Source organism: Sarcophilus harrisii, chromosome 4, assembly GCF_902635505.1.
Source record: "Sarcophilus harrisii chromosome 4, mSarHar1.11, whole genome shotgun sequence".
Taxonomy (NCBI): Eukaryota; Metazoa; Chordata; class Mammalia; order Dasyuromorphia; family Dasyuridae; genus Sarcophilus; species Sarcophilus harrisii.
Window position 1 is genome coordinate 431,113,303 of NC_045429.1, and position 14,837 is coordinate 431,128,139.

Here is a 14,837-nt window from a genome sequence, read left to right on the forward strand (position 1 = left end):
CTTTCCTTTAAACTTTCTATACTCAGACAAATCTGAGTATAGAAATATGTTAACAGCTATGTCCAAATTCTCTGGCCAATAGACCCTAATTAATTCCATATAGCCAAGAGCTGATTTGCTCAAGATAGTTTGATTTTTTTATTTAAAAATCTAATATTTTTCATGGATTGGTTTTATTCCATTGGGAAATTTAGATAAGTGATTCAGTCTCAGAGACTGAGGCACTGATAATGACCTTCCCTTTTTGCTTCATCCTGAAAGTTTTCTCTACTTCAATTCAACATCTCTTCAAGATGTTATCTATCATGGTACCTTCATCTCCTATCCTACCTTCCCTTTTCCACTCTCTTTTAGGAGCTGTCATCCCCCATTAGAATGTAAGATCTTTGGAAGCAAGCAGACATTTTGGATTTCATGCAATTGGCACAATGTTTGGCACAGTGTAAGTGCTTAACAAACACATGTATAATGATTAACTGTTAAGTTATAGGAGATGTGAGAATCTGTATTGGAGCATAGAGTTTCATTAATAGAAAAATTCCTAAATCTATGAAGTCATCTGACCATAATGGTGGGAAAAACATAACATATTTCTATACTTAGATGTGTCTGAGTATAGAAACTTTAAAGGAAAGTTCATCTAAATCAGCAGGCTGTTGAAGAGAGCCACATCCATCAGAATTAATCATCACACAATCTTACTGTTGCCTTGTACTGTCATTTCCTGGTTCTGTTCATTTCATTTAGCATCAGTTTATGTGAGTCTCTCCAGGCCTCTCTGAAATCATCCTACTGATCATTTCTTATAGAACAATAATATTCCATTATATTCATATACCATAACTTATTCAGCCATTCTCAACTGATGGGCATCCAGTCAGTTTCCAGTTTCTTGGGTGGCCAATTTTCAATCAAATTTTCCAATGAACGGGATAGAAATGGACATGATGAGGGAGTGTGAAATAGGTTGAGTTCCAGCTCTGCCATTAAGTAGCTGTCTGATCTTAAGGAAGCAGCTTGACATTGAAGAAAAATAATTAAATTTGGAACCATAGAATCTGAGGTCAAATACCAGCTTTGCAACCTTATAGCTGTGAGATCTTGGCAAGTCAGCTAATTACTCTAGGCCTCAGTTTCCTCAACTGTAAAAATGGGAAGATTAAACTAAGAGCCTTCAAAGATCCTTTCCATCTCTACATCTATGACCTTGTCACTTTTCTCTGAACCTCAGCTTATCTGTAAAATGAGGGAGTTGAACTCTTTCAGCTTCTATTTCCTCATCTATTGAGGGAATTGGACTTAATGAGCTCTAGGGTATTATGTGACTTCAGATAGAAGATCTTATGACTACTTGTTCTTCAGAATCAATTCCAAATCTGACATTTTATGAGCCCCGGACACAAAGTCAAAGTCTTGACATAAGACCTCTACCCACCCCAACTTTTTTATCTGTCTTCCAGGCCCTAATTCTATCTTCCCATTTAGACTTACCCCTCCTTTATCCAAGACTCAGGTAATGTTCACCAATTCCTTCCAGAATATTCCTCATCACCCCCTCCTTTCCTCCACTCCGTCAACAACATTTGAAAATAGATGCCTCCAAGGGCCTGGGATTTTCTGGAGTAGATCTTTTGCCTCTCCTTGATACCTCCCTGCAGACTGCCCCTAAATGCTGACATTTTTCCAAAGCTGGATGTTTTTGAAAAATACTTTAGTTGAATGCCAGGCCAGGCCACACAAAATATCACGGTGGCTTCCAAAGAGACCTTCTAGGAGCTGGAGTGGGTAAAAATAGCCACTGCTCCAAGCACAAGTAAAGAGAATAAAGATCACAGGCAGAGGAGTCTATTTGTTTTTAAAGTAATTATTTCTAAGTGGATCTGGGGAGGGAGGAAGAGTCTTCCTAGCAGTCTGGGAAACTAGAGTTTTTTACCTATCGTCAGAAAAACCAGGAGGTGGAATAGGTTACAGAAGAAAAAATGAATAGAAAAGTCAGAGGTTGAAATCTGAAATCCCAATCCATACATAAATACCCTCTGATCCCTAGAAATTCACTCCCCTGATATGAGTTTCTATTTCCCCAGTTGTGAAGTAAAAGCAAAGGCAGCTGTGGTATGGAGGAGAAAGAGAGCTGGCCCCAAGTCAGAAAGACCTCAGTTCAAATTTTCTTTGTGAAACACACCAATTGGGTGATGCTGGGCAAGTCAATGAACTTGTCTGAGTTTCCATTTCCTGTTCTGTAAAGATGAGCTATTATAATATAATACTACAATAGGTTAATATAAAATATGTTACATGTAATTTGTATATTATAATACTATATAAACACGAACCATTATTTCCTATTTACATAGCCATGGTAATAATTATACTAACATGAAATACTGAGCATTTATCTAAATGCCTTAAGCTTTGCAAAGAACATTTACATAGTTACACATTTTAACTCAATTGAGCTTCTAAAAAACCTTGTTAGGTATATGCTATTGTTTCACACTTAAAGAAACTGAGGCAGACAGAGGTTAAATGGCATGCCTAGCATCACACAGCAAGTAGTATCTGAGACTGGATTTGCATTTAAGTTCCCCTGACTCCCAATCTCTGACCCATCTAGTTGGAGATAGGAATGGATTGTTAGAAATTAGAAAGAAGTCTGCAAAGATATTGATGGGGGCCTGTGCCAAAACAAAATGCTATATGGCTAGGAGGTACAATATACTGTTTGCAAAATAGATAAAAATGTTTTGCAATTTGCTGACATTACAATCAGTAGCTATTCACTGTAACTGATACAAGTACTGAAAATTGTTATCCTGAAGTTGGGTAGCAAGAACTTTGCTACATCCTCCTCTATGGATGTTAGGTATCACTGATAAATTAATAGTGATCTTCTAATGTCATTGTCTTGTGCCCTCATGGCTCAATTCCCACCCCACCCCCAAGATTAACAGTTGAAACTCATTTGAATAACCAGATTTAATAAGATTTTGTAAAAGGGTCTTTACCAAGATGGCGTGATGATAACATTATTTTGGTTAAAAAAAAAAAAACTACCTGAAAAAATTCTATGGAACACTCTTCTAAAATGATAAAATCCAGGAGAAAGTTTGGCTGAAGCTTAGAGAATACATATGGCAAAGTGATTACTTTCAGTTACTAGTTGCTGGTAACTTATTTCTCCCGTCTATAGGAACCTCAATAAATTCCTTTTAGGCATGGTAGAATTATTTTGCTGGGTTCACTGTGAGGCCATGAATCTCTGTTCAGCCTGTTATTGGTGGGGAGCAGCTAGGTGGTGTAATGGAAAGAGCGCTGTCTCTGCAATCAGGAGAACCTGAGTTCAAATTTTACTTCAGTAACTTAACACTTACTAGCTGAGTGACTCTGGACACTAACCCCAGTAGCCTTACAAAAACAAAACAGAACAAAACAAAATAGTTTGTCTCAGTTTCCACTATTGACCATTTTCTGAGATTTTATGAGAAAACAGATGGGAAGTCCAAAATCATCCAGACCTTTCAAAGTTCCAAAGGGTCTCTTTAGGCCAGAGGGAGAAAACTTTTAAGGTAGAGCCCAAGCCAAATGCTTACTTACTCCTCCCCCTCTCCTTAAAAGGTTCTTCCCCGTGAGTGTGCTGGAAGGCTAAACTTGGTGCAATTTGTGGACTTTCAGTTAAGTCAATGCTTTTATACAGTACCCTGAGTTGATAACAAAATCTATCAGCCAGTTAGGAGAAATTTCTTACATTCCATCATTTTATTCATCAAATTACTCTTAAAGACTTTCCACATTTAGTCTAAGTCGTATGATTGAAATGGATGGATTGGGCATCTTATCACTTATTTTCAGCGGGGCTAAGTGACTTGAACAAATATCAATCATTCCTACTCCTATATGTATGTACAGGCAGACAGACAGACACACATACACATATCTATGTATATGTGTATATACATACACGTATATATTTCCTGTGTATGTACACATAATCATACATACATATATGTATGCACATATACATGTGTGTATATAGTTTCTACCATTAGCTTTCTCCCCAGATGGTATTCCTGCAATTTTAAAGATTTTCCTCAAGCCAAGGTCCATTGAACTACTTAACCATCAGATTGGCTTTTAAGAAGAAATATTTTCTTTAAAAATATGGTAAGAATTGAATTCTCAGTCTCTATATTTTTGCCCGCCTACATTTTGGATTTCCTTCACAGGTTAATTGTACACTATTTCAGAGTCTGATTCTTTTTGTACAGCAAAATAACGGTTTGGACATGTCTACTTATTTTGTATTTAATTTGTACTTTACCATATTTAACATGTATTGGTCATTCTGCCATCTAGGGGAGGGGGTGGGGGGAAGGAGGGGAAAAAGTGGAACAAAAGGTTTGGCAATTGTCAATGCTGTAAAATTACCCATGCATATAACTTGTACATAAAAAGCTATTAATTTTTTTAAAAAATATGGTAAGAAAAAGCATACAACCTTACTATCATCTGGGAGGGGAGAACATAATCTCTCCTTGCTCCCATTTCCTTAGTTTTTTGAAAGGGCAAGGAGAATTAAATTCACTGTTTCATTCAGTTCTTATATAACACAGCTTCTTAAACTTTTTCCATTTGTGACCCCAAAATTTCTATGTGACCTTGAGTATATAGGCATATAAAATAGGTATACAAAGCAAATATTTACTATTAATAAATCATATTTTCATTACTCCCACATTCAGGTATGAGTTGTGAACCACAGTTTAAGAAGTTGGGCTATATAGCACAGTCTCACCAAGTTCCAAGTCCAGAGCCCCTTCTTCCCTCCAATCTTGGGCACCCTGGCTTTTTATGCTTTCCCCTGCTGGATTTAGCTACATATTTGACTTTGGAACCTGTCTTTAAAGTCATTGTAGCATTGAGTCTAGGGCCAGTAGAGATTCTAGAATTGAAAAGAATAAATAAAAAGGACTAAAAAAAACAAAATCCCAACTTCAATTTTGACAGCCTGAAAGAGGTGGGAAGGGGAAAACAGTCTTTCCCTTAATCCAGTCACTCCATGATGCCCCTGATAAATGGACCTTCATTTCTGGATGCTGAAGAAAAAACAATGAGCTTATAATTTTTAAAGCTCATAGCCTGTTTCAATAGACATTTATATACAATTATATACATACAATTATACCTTTGGTCAGAATGCCCTATTGGTCACCATGACTGCAACACTATTCCTTATCCCAAGCTCACACTCATGCAGCTGAATTTTCCACTATTACTCTACCAATGGATAGGCTTGTTTGGAATTTTGTTTAGGAATGAGAATAGTACCGACATTTGCAAGGTTCTAGTTGAAGCAATCAAGCAAAAAAAAGCCATAAAAATTTGGGAGTAGGCCCAGAGCTCCAAAGATTAAGTTCAATAATACTTTAGACTAAGCTCTTAGGCAGATAAAAGGCAGTTTTTGATCAGTGATTCATCTTACCTGGAATAGGTTTATTTTTTTCCATGTAAATATTAACAAAATCTTCACATCCCCCATCAGGACATGGCTCTCTTCAACAATGAGATGATTCAAACCAGTTCCAGTTATTCAGTAATGAAGAGAGTCATCTCCCAGAGAGAGGACTATGGGAAATGAATGTGGACCACAGCATAGCATTTTCACTTTCATTTATTCAGTCACTCTCCCAAACCTCAACCTAAGAGAAGCTCATGATATATCTATATCTATATATAATATATATTTCATATGTGTGTATGTGCGTGTAGGGTAGACTCCAGAAGACCAAGGGAGATGGACTTCTCTGATGTTCAATGGGAAAGTGAAATCTTGTCTTTACACCTTCCAAATCCACTATTCAGATAGGTCTACTCCCAGAATTACTTTAAAGGAGATCAACTGGACTCCAACTGAGATGACTTTCTCTTTTAAGTGTGTTTGTCACCGGGTATCTTTAAGATTTTTCAACAAGTTTTATTCCCCTTTTCAAAAGGACTGTATTCAAAAGGGGATGATTTTTTCCCATTTAAAAACAAGTTGGCTCCCCCCACCCCCACAACTCCATAAGAAATGAGAATGCTGCAGCTGAATCTGTATTCTTAAAAATATGTTATCTGGATTATCTTCCAAGAGATTTAAAAAATCAATCTCTTGAATGAGCTATGGCAGAGCTGCTGATTTTACAGTGAAACTCTAAAATGAAAAAACAGATCATTTGCCACAGGCTGTCCTTCAGTTCCTTAGCTTTTAAAATGCTGCAAAAAAATAATAATCAGTTTCCTCTTTTTCTTGAAGCATAAGACAAAAGTTCAAAATCCATTCCAATCACATCCATCAAGACTTGTGAGTCTTTGAGGGAATGGGGAGTCCATGTCTGTTGTCACAAAAAATTTTTGGCAATGGGGGAAGGAATTCTCCCCATTCTTTTGTAAAAGCCTAATCCTTCACTCTGTCTGCTATGGGACTGATAGGAATGTTTGATCCCTGTTTTTATAAGAATAGTAATGCAAGAGATAGAATATTTTTACAGATGAAGGGCCAGCCTTGGTGTTAGGAAAACTCAAATTCAAGATAATGAGCAAACACACAATTATTAAACTATGCCAGGTATAAGGAAAATAAAACCCTACCAGCCTTCAAGGAGCTTTCATTCTTTGGAGGGAAAATGGTTGTATATAGACAATGACAATTTGTCAGAGATTACCAGTTGACTCAAACTAGCTCTGTGGAAAATCTTTTGCTTTCTGACAACTCGGTAAGATTATTTTGTTAAGTTGTTTTGCAGTTATTGCTATCCCATTTGGATGGTTTTGGTTTTAGTTTGTTTGGTTTTTGGCAAAAGTACTAGCATGGTTCACCATTTCCTTCTTCAGATGAGGAAACTGAGGCAAATAGGGTGAAGTAACTGGACCAGGGTCACACAATTGGTAAGTTTCTGAGGTCAGATTTGAACTCAAAAAATGAGTCTTCCTGACTGCCTGGCATTCTATGCATTGTGGCACCACCTAGCTGTCCCTTTTAAATTATTTAAGAGAAAATTGCTGATCTCTTCTTTGGTTTTGACATTTAAGGTTCTCTATAGGTCTACGAAAAATTAAGAAAAACAGCAATAAAATAACAACCACAAAAGTGTATAAAGCACTTAGAACAAGCAATTTTCTCTCAGCAAACCTATGAAGTAAATAGTAGAGATATTATTATTCCTATTTTACAGGTGGGGAAACTGAACCTCAAAGAAGTTCCTGGGTTGCTATATAAGTATAGATAAATATTCTTATCTATAATAAGTATAAATAAGTATGTAAAACTTGAATTAGAATCCAGAATTTCTGGTATAAATTCTTGGTACAGAACTTTTTTCACTGATATAGGCTGACTTCACTGATGCTAATGATTCACCAATAATGGGTCATGGGGTCTGAGACATTTGGACCCATCCATCTATATCCTTCCTTCATCTAGTCCCTAAGTTGGTTGGCTGGGGCCAAGGAGGTTGTCTAAGGCCACGAAACAGAGATAAACTAATTGGATGATACAGAGAGCTATCTCTGTGACCTTGCCCTCATCAGTGCCTCTCTCTAGTCATCTGAGGACAGGGCTATTAATTAAAGATAATAAAGTACTAACTAATATGATTGCATATGGTAAGTGCTTCACACAAGGTCAACTGAATGGAAATGTTTGTGGAACTAAATTGGAGGAACTCAGAAAATATAGACCCAAATAGTATGAGCCCTCCCCACTTCCTGGGGCAAATGAATTCATGACATTGGGGAAGTTAGGAATCACTGACCCCCAGGAACCTGAACAGCGACCTTCTTTCCTTCCCAACCCCCAGAAAAACCAAAATCTCTAATTACAATCAGAAGAAAATTAATTTTCTACAATAGGATCATAGATTCTGAGCTAAAAGAGATCTTAGAAGCCCCTGAGTCCAACCTCTTCATTTAAATATGAGGAAACTTAGATACCTAGAGATTAATTGATTCCCCAGGACTTGCATTGCCAGTAAGTGAACTGGCAGAATTGGAATGCAGATCTTCTTGACTTTAAGCCCAGTGTTCCATCTGCTACATCAGAAACTCTTCTTTTCCTTATCCCCTACTCTACCCTTCTGTCTTCCCAATCACCATCATTATTCCATCTTTCTCACATCCTCTGATTTTTAAGCACTTGAGACAGAGAAAGGCAAGGTTGCCTTCTAGGGTGGGCAATTGTCTGCAAAATTTGATTTCTATTCTAACCATGTTAACATATGTTACACATCACAGATCCACCTGTTCTTAATCTCTGTATCAACATCCCTTTTGCTTCCTCCTTAACATTTCAATGGAGAAGTCTTCTGATACCTAGGTAGGAAAGACTCCAGTGTTCTTGAGGGATGGGGTGGCAGGAGAAAACAGAAAAAGCGAAGATGGGATAGATCAAAGAGCCACAGATCAAGACTTGGAAGATACCTTGGAAGCCATCTGCTTTAACCTCCTCTTTTCACAGGAAATGAAGAAATTGAGACCTGGAATGCTAAAGACTTGCCCAAGACGAAGGAAGAGGAATATGGGAGAAGAAATGGGCACTCATTTACTAGGGAAAAAGAAATAAACCAGTGGTACAGACAAGAACTTTGCTTTCTTTGGGTATTTTAACTCACAGCAGAAGACTAGATAACAACTGGAGATAGTCAAAACACAAGGAAAGGGGATTGGAAGAAGGATGAAAAGTTTCATAATAAAAATAAAGGGCAGAGACAAGATGGTAGAGTAGTAGGAGCCCAGTGAAAGTGTAGAACAAGGCAGAGTGTTCAAGATCTAGTTTTCTCCTCAGGCAGATTAAGGACACAAACAAAATCACAGCCCCATAGACTTAGATCTGGAAGTGAGTTCACATGTTAGCTAGTCCAATTTCCTCATCTTACAATTGGGAAAACTGAAGCCCAAGGAGACAAAGTAGCTGTCCAAGGTACTATTACAAGCCACAGAAGTGGAATATGAGTGAGACCTGTTCCTCTTACTCCAAATCCACAGCTCTTTCTGTACCATGATTCTGAAAGGAAATTTGGGTATGAGGCAGCAGGAAGGAGTCCAGGAGAGTCCTGTGAGAGAGTTTGCTTTTTGAAGGACCAAAAAGAGGGAGAAAAATTATGTAGGAGGTCTAATTTACAAAGCAAGTCAAGGCTTGCTAATCTCTTCCCTTTCATTCATTATTTTATTTGATCCTCACTACACTTCTGAGATATGTGTGGTATTTCTCATCACATTTTACTAAAGGGGATAATGAGGGCCAGACATGTCCACTGGCTTGTCAATGGTCACACAGCTAATTATGTCAGAAAGACAAAGAGACAGAGAGAGCAAGAGACAAAGAGAAACAGAAAGAGACAGAGAGATACAGAGAGACAAAGAGAAATACAGAGACAGACAAAAAGACAGAGACAGGAGGAGGAGGAAGAAAAGAGATAGAGAAAGGCAGATGGATTGATAGATAAATAGGTGGTAGATAGATGATGGTAAAAAAATTGATAGACAGACAGACACAGGCAGATAAGTAGATAGATGATAGGTAGATAGATAGATAGATAATTTAATAAGCACCAGGAACTCAGCTTAATACTGGAGATATAAATATAAGTATGCAAGAGAGTCCCTAACTTCAAGGAGATTATATTCTAATGGAAAAAGACAACAGATAAAGGAGAGATAAAAAAGGAAAGAAGAAACATGGGATAGAAATGGTGGGGAAAGAGCATAGATACCTGGTTCTGGACAAGATAAGGAAGAAGCTTACCTATCAGTGAATCAGGGATGAGTGTTGAACCCCAATATTTCTCATTCTAAGCCCAGCATCCTATCACTGTTCCAATGCTACCTTTCAAGGACAAGGGAAAAAAGAAAAAGGAATATAGTGGTCAATAATTGGTAAGTAAGCATTTATTAAGTGCTTTCTATGTGTGAGGCACTGTGCTAAGCACTAGAAATACAAAGAAAGGCAAAAGACAACCTTGAAAACCTTAGTTTTCAAGAATTTAAGTCTTAATAAGGGAGAGACCATGCCAAAAACCATGCAAAAACAAGCTATAAACAATTACAAATTGGATACATAAATTATAATAAATCATATAATTTGGAAATTATATAAACTTGATAGAGGAAAGACAGTAGAATTAGAATAAATCATATGTAAATAAGGAAGATGGAGAGGCAGAAACAGAAAGAGGAAAAGAGAAAAAGAGTAAGAAGAGAAAAAATAAAAGGAAAAAGGAAATAGGGGGGAAAGATGGAAAAAAAGAAAGAAGAAAAAAGAAGACTGGAAGTGAATAGGAAAAGGAGGCCGATAAGGAGGGAGAATGTGGTGATTTGCTTATGGTTGCAAAGAATTACGTATAAATCAGGGTGGCTCATATTCTCTACGATCACTTCCATATATTTTGCAATGCTCTTAAAAATCTCCCCTACTGGAAAAAGTCAGTCCCCTCCCAATGAAAGGAATAGTCCCTGCTTAGGCTATGAAGCTTGGCTTTCTGATGAAAGACATTTGTTATCTGCCAGATATTTACTAGATAAATGCACACCCAGGGGTCCTGTCTTGGCTTCTCATATCACAGCATATGATTTGCTTGACACAGTGGTGGAGGCCTAGATTATCGTGCTGCTTGGAAGCTGGACTTGATGGAGAGAATGCTCCTGAAGGTGAATGTGTCTGAAGTCCTATCTTCTCTACACCACACACAGAAGACTTTGACTTTCAGGACTATTCCAGCCAGGCTTGGGTAGCCCTGGGAGAATGGAAGGTACTGTCCACAGGCATTGATACCAGGTATCTCTAAGGATACCTTAGAAAATGTCAGTATCAGATGCTGGGCAGTAATTCTCCATGCATTTAAGGCCCTCATAGTTCTTAAAAGAAATTAGAAAATTGGGAGGAAGGGTTGAAGACTGACCCTGATTATACACAAGCACACCACACACACACACACACACACACACACACACACACACACGGGTACATAAGCATATATTCACACATTATATTTTAACAACACATTACAATTCATACCTCAATTGGAGGTGTGTTTATGGATAGTATGAAAGAAAAATATTAAGTATAGGATAAAGTTGGGGCAGAGAGAATTGCGCACAGTGTAGTAACATGTTTTACTTTTTATATTGTTTATTATCATTTTAATGAGAGAGACAATAAATTCACATTTAGGAATACTGAGTTTTAGTACAATAGGGATATGCAGGCAGAGATTTCTAGGAACCAATTGGAAATACAGGACAGGACCTCTGGGGAGCTAGATAGATTATCTTGGGTATCATTGGAAAGGAAAACATTGAAGTAGTAGCAATCAATGAGATTACTGAATGAAAATGCAAGAAGTATGAGGAATGATACCTTATGGGTAGAGGAAGGAGATAAAAAAGGGTTCACCAGAAATGGAAGTAAAGAAAGGGAAGAAAGCTGAGTCAGGCAAGCCTAGAAAGGAAAGAGCATCCAGATCATCAGTTGGGGAATGGCAGTTACGTTATATGAATGTAATGGAATATTATTGTTCTATAAGAAATGATCAGCAGGCTGATTTCAGAAAGGCTTGGAAAAATTTACATGAACTGATATTAAGTGAAGTGAGCCAAACCAAGAAAACACTGTACATGGCAACAACTAGATTATGTGATGAACAACCATGACTTGGTTTTTTCAACAATGAGATAATTCAAGTAAATTCCAATATACTTGTGATGGAAGGAGCCATCTGCATCTATAGAGTAAACTGTGGAGACTGAATGTCGATCAAAGCATAACATTTTCAGCTTTTTGTTGTTTGTTTGTTGTTTATCTTTTTCTTGTTTTTGTCTCTTTGATTTGATTTTTCTTGCACAGTATGACAAATAGGGAAATATGTTTAGAAGTGCACATGTTTAACCCATATTGGATTGCTTGCTGTCCAGGAGAGAGGTGAGGGAGAGAGAAAAATTTGGCACACAAGGTTTTTCAAGGGTGAATGTTGAAAAGTATCTTGGCATATATTTGGAAAAATAAAAAGCTATTTTAAAAAATAAAAGAGAGAATGGTAAAAAAGAAAAGAAAAGAAAAGAACACCTAGAAAAAGGGATTGGTCAAAGCTGTCAATGGCAAATGCTGTGTAGAGATTAATCAGTCAACAAGGATTTGTTAATTATTTATTATAAGCACAGAGAGCAACCTTTAAGGTCAACTAATCTAGCATGTAGAACTAAAATTCCAAGTCATATCATTTGAAGGAGGTAGCAGAACAAGGGTGCAAGGTCTCCTAATAGTGATGTTGGAATGGGAAGACCCGGGAGAAAATCCTCATCTTGTCACCTTCTCTCTGTGTAACCTTGGGTATGTCATGGGACCCAGGTTTCTCATCTATAAAAACCAACTTGTAAGGGCCCTTCCACCTCTAAATTTATGATCTCATGATTCCAAATTCCCTTCTCTTTCTACCTGACTACATGGTCTCTTGTATATAGTTTTATTTTGTCTAACACATTTTCCCAGACATCCTGTTTGATCTTCATAACAATCCTGGAAGGCAGGGATTGTAGTCTTCTCTTTATAGAAAAAACAAACTGCCTTGATTTCCTCCTCTTCAAAACGTGGGTAATAATAGCATCTACCTCCCAGTGTTATGGTGAGGATCAGATGGGATAGTAATTGTAAAGCACGTAGCAGAGTGCTTTACAGTGATAGTTATTGTTGTTGTAATTATTATAGTAATTGCATGGCTAGGACAAGAGCCCTGATTCCTATTTCTGTGCTCATGTCATGAGTCTTGAGATTTTCAAACAGTTTGAAGACACAGAATTTCTCTATATAACACAACATGAGATGTCATTTGAAAAGGGCCTATGATTAAGTAGTAATGTTTCAGTAAAAGACTGTGCTTCATATATGTACACTAACAGACATATATAAATGTATTTGTAGAAAATACACATGAGACATATAGAGGTATATTCATCCATACTGATAGATCAAGAAACATTTATTTAGTGCCTTCTAAGGCACAGTGCTAAATTCTGGGGATACAAAAAGGGGCAAAAGACTATCTCCATCCTCAAGTAGTTTACAATCTACCGATAGAGACAACATGCAAACAAATACATCTCACGCAAGCTCTGCATAGGATAAACAGAACATAACAGATGGAAGTGGGATTTTAGTTGGGAATTAAAATGAAAAAGAACCTGAGTAGAAAATAAAGAATGTTCCAGGAATGAGGACAGTCAGAGAAAGTGCCCAGAATGGAAAGATAGAGGTTTTTGGTTTGGGAATGACCAGGAGGTCAATGTCATCATGGAGCTAACGAATAAGTTAAGGAACAAGGTCTAAGAAGACTGGAAAGGTAGGAGATAGGAGAGGTATAAGCACCTATTTGAATGCCAAAGAATTTTGTATTTGCTCCTGGAGACCATAGGGAGTCAAAGGGGTTTATTGGGAAGGGAGGATTGACATAATTTGATGTGAGATTTAGGAAAATCACCCTATCAAAATAGCCAGCCAATCACACAAGCTAGTATTTACAGAGACAATTTTTTAAGATGATAGATTTACATAGATAATTGGACTTTATGCTCACAATACCTTTGGAAGGGAGGTACTGTTATTATTTCCACTCTAGGAATGAGGAAACCAAAGAAGACAGAGCTTAAGTGATTTGTCAAGGATCACATTGCTACTAAGCATTTAAGGCAGAACCTGAACTCATCATGCCTTCTTGCTTCCAAGACCTACCTTTACTCATTCTACTTCATAACTGCCTTGAAAGAATGTGTCCTATGGAGGATTGGGTTATTCTGATTCAAATGTGATCTTTGACAGTTGATAACTGATTAACCATGTTGTTCAGCCACAGGAAACAGGTCTTAGATTTATCTATCTTTTTATAGGCATGTGATTTACTTCTGTGTTGGCAGATTATTCTCTGTCTTTCCTACTCTCTCTTTGTCTTTCTGTTTCTGTGTCTCTTTCTCTGTGTCTCTCTCTTTGTCACTCTCTGTGTAACTGTCTGTCTGTCTGTCTCTCTCTTCTCCCTCTCTCTGTGTCTGTCTGTCTATCTGTGTCTGTCTATTTCTGTCTCTGTCAGACTGTCTCTGTCTCCCTCTATTTATGCTTATTATATATATGCAAGTATATATAATATGTATACATATATACTTATATATACATATTTATCTATAATTATTATATTCTATATATTATGTGTATGTGTACATATATATGTATATACACATTAATTACTGAAGGAGCATTTATAAAGTACTATCTGCTAAGCTTTCTTCTAAGATGGCCCTGCCCTTAAGAGCACCTATCCTTTCTTAATAATAGCTTTTTATCTTTCAAAATACATGCAAAGATAGTTTTCAATATTCACCTTTGCAAAACCTTGTGTTCCAAATTTTTCCTTCCTCTAGACAGCAAGCAATCCAATATAGCTTAAACATGTGCCAATTCTTCTAAATATATTTCTATATCCATCATGCTGTACAAGAAAAATCAGATCAAAAAGGAAAAAAAAATGAAAGAGCAAAAACAAGCAAATAAAACCCAAAAGGTGAAAATGCTATGCTTTGATCCACAGCTGTTCTCCATAGTGCTCTCTCTGGGTGCAGATGGCTCTTTCCATTACAAGTCTATTGAAATTTCCTTGAATCACCTGATTATTAAAAGGAGCCCAGTCCTTCACAATTGATCATCACAAAAATCTTCTTGTTGCTGTGTACAATGTTCTCTTGGTTCTATGGTCTCCAGGAGCATTAAGACATATAACTCCAGAATTTTCTGAAGTCAGCTTGCTCATTATTTCTTATGGAACAAT

General features: G+C 37.1%; 1 long non-coding RNA gene across 1 annotated transcript in view; it reads right to left on the minus strand.

Moving 5' to 3' along the window:
• The window catches only part of LOC116423449, a 49,731-nt gene extending 39,859 nt beyond the window's left edge, over positions 1 to 9,872 (minus strand). Inside the window, exon 1 of the long non-coding RNA XR_004234066.1 lies at positions 9,779 to 9,872. This is a non-coding gene — a long non-coding RNA (uncharacterized LOC116423449). The remainder of the gene's footprint in view (positions 1 to 9,778) is intronic.
• Between the last annotated feature and the right edge of the window lie 4,965 nt (positions 9,873 to 14,837).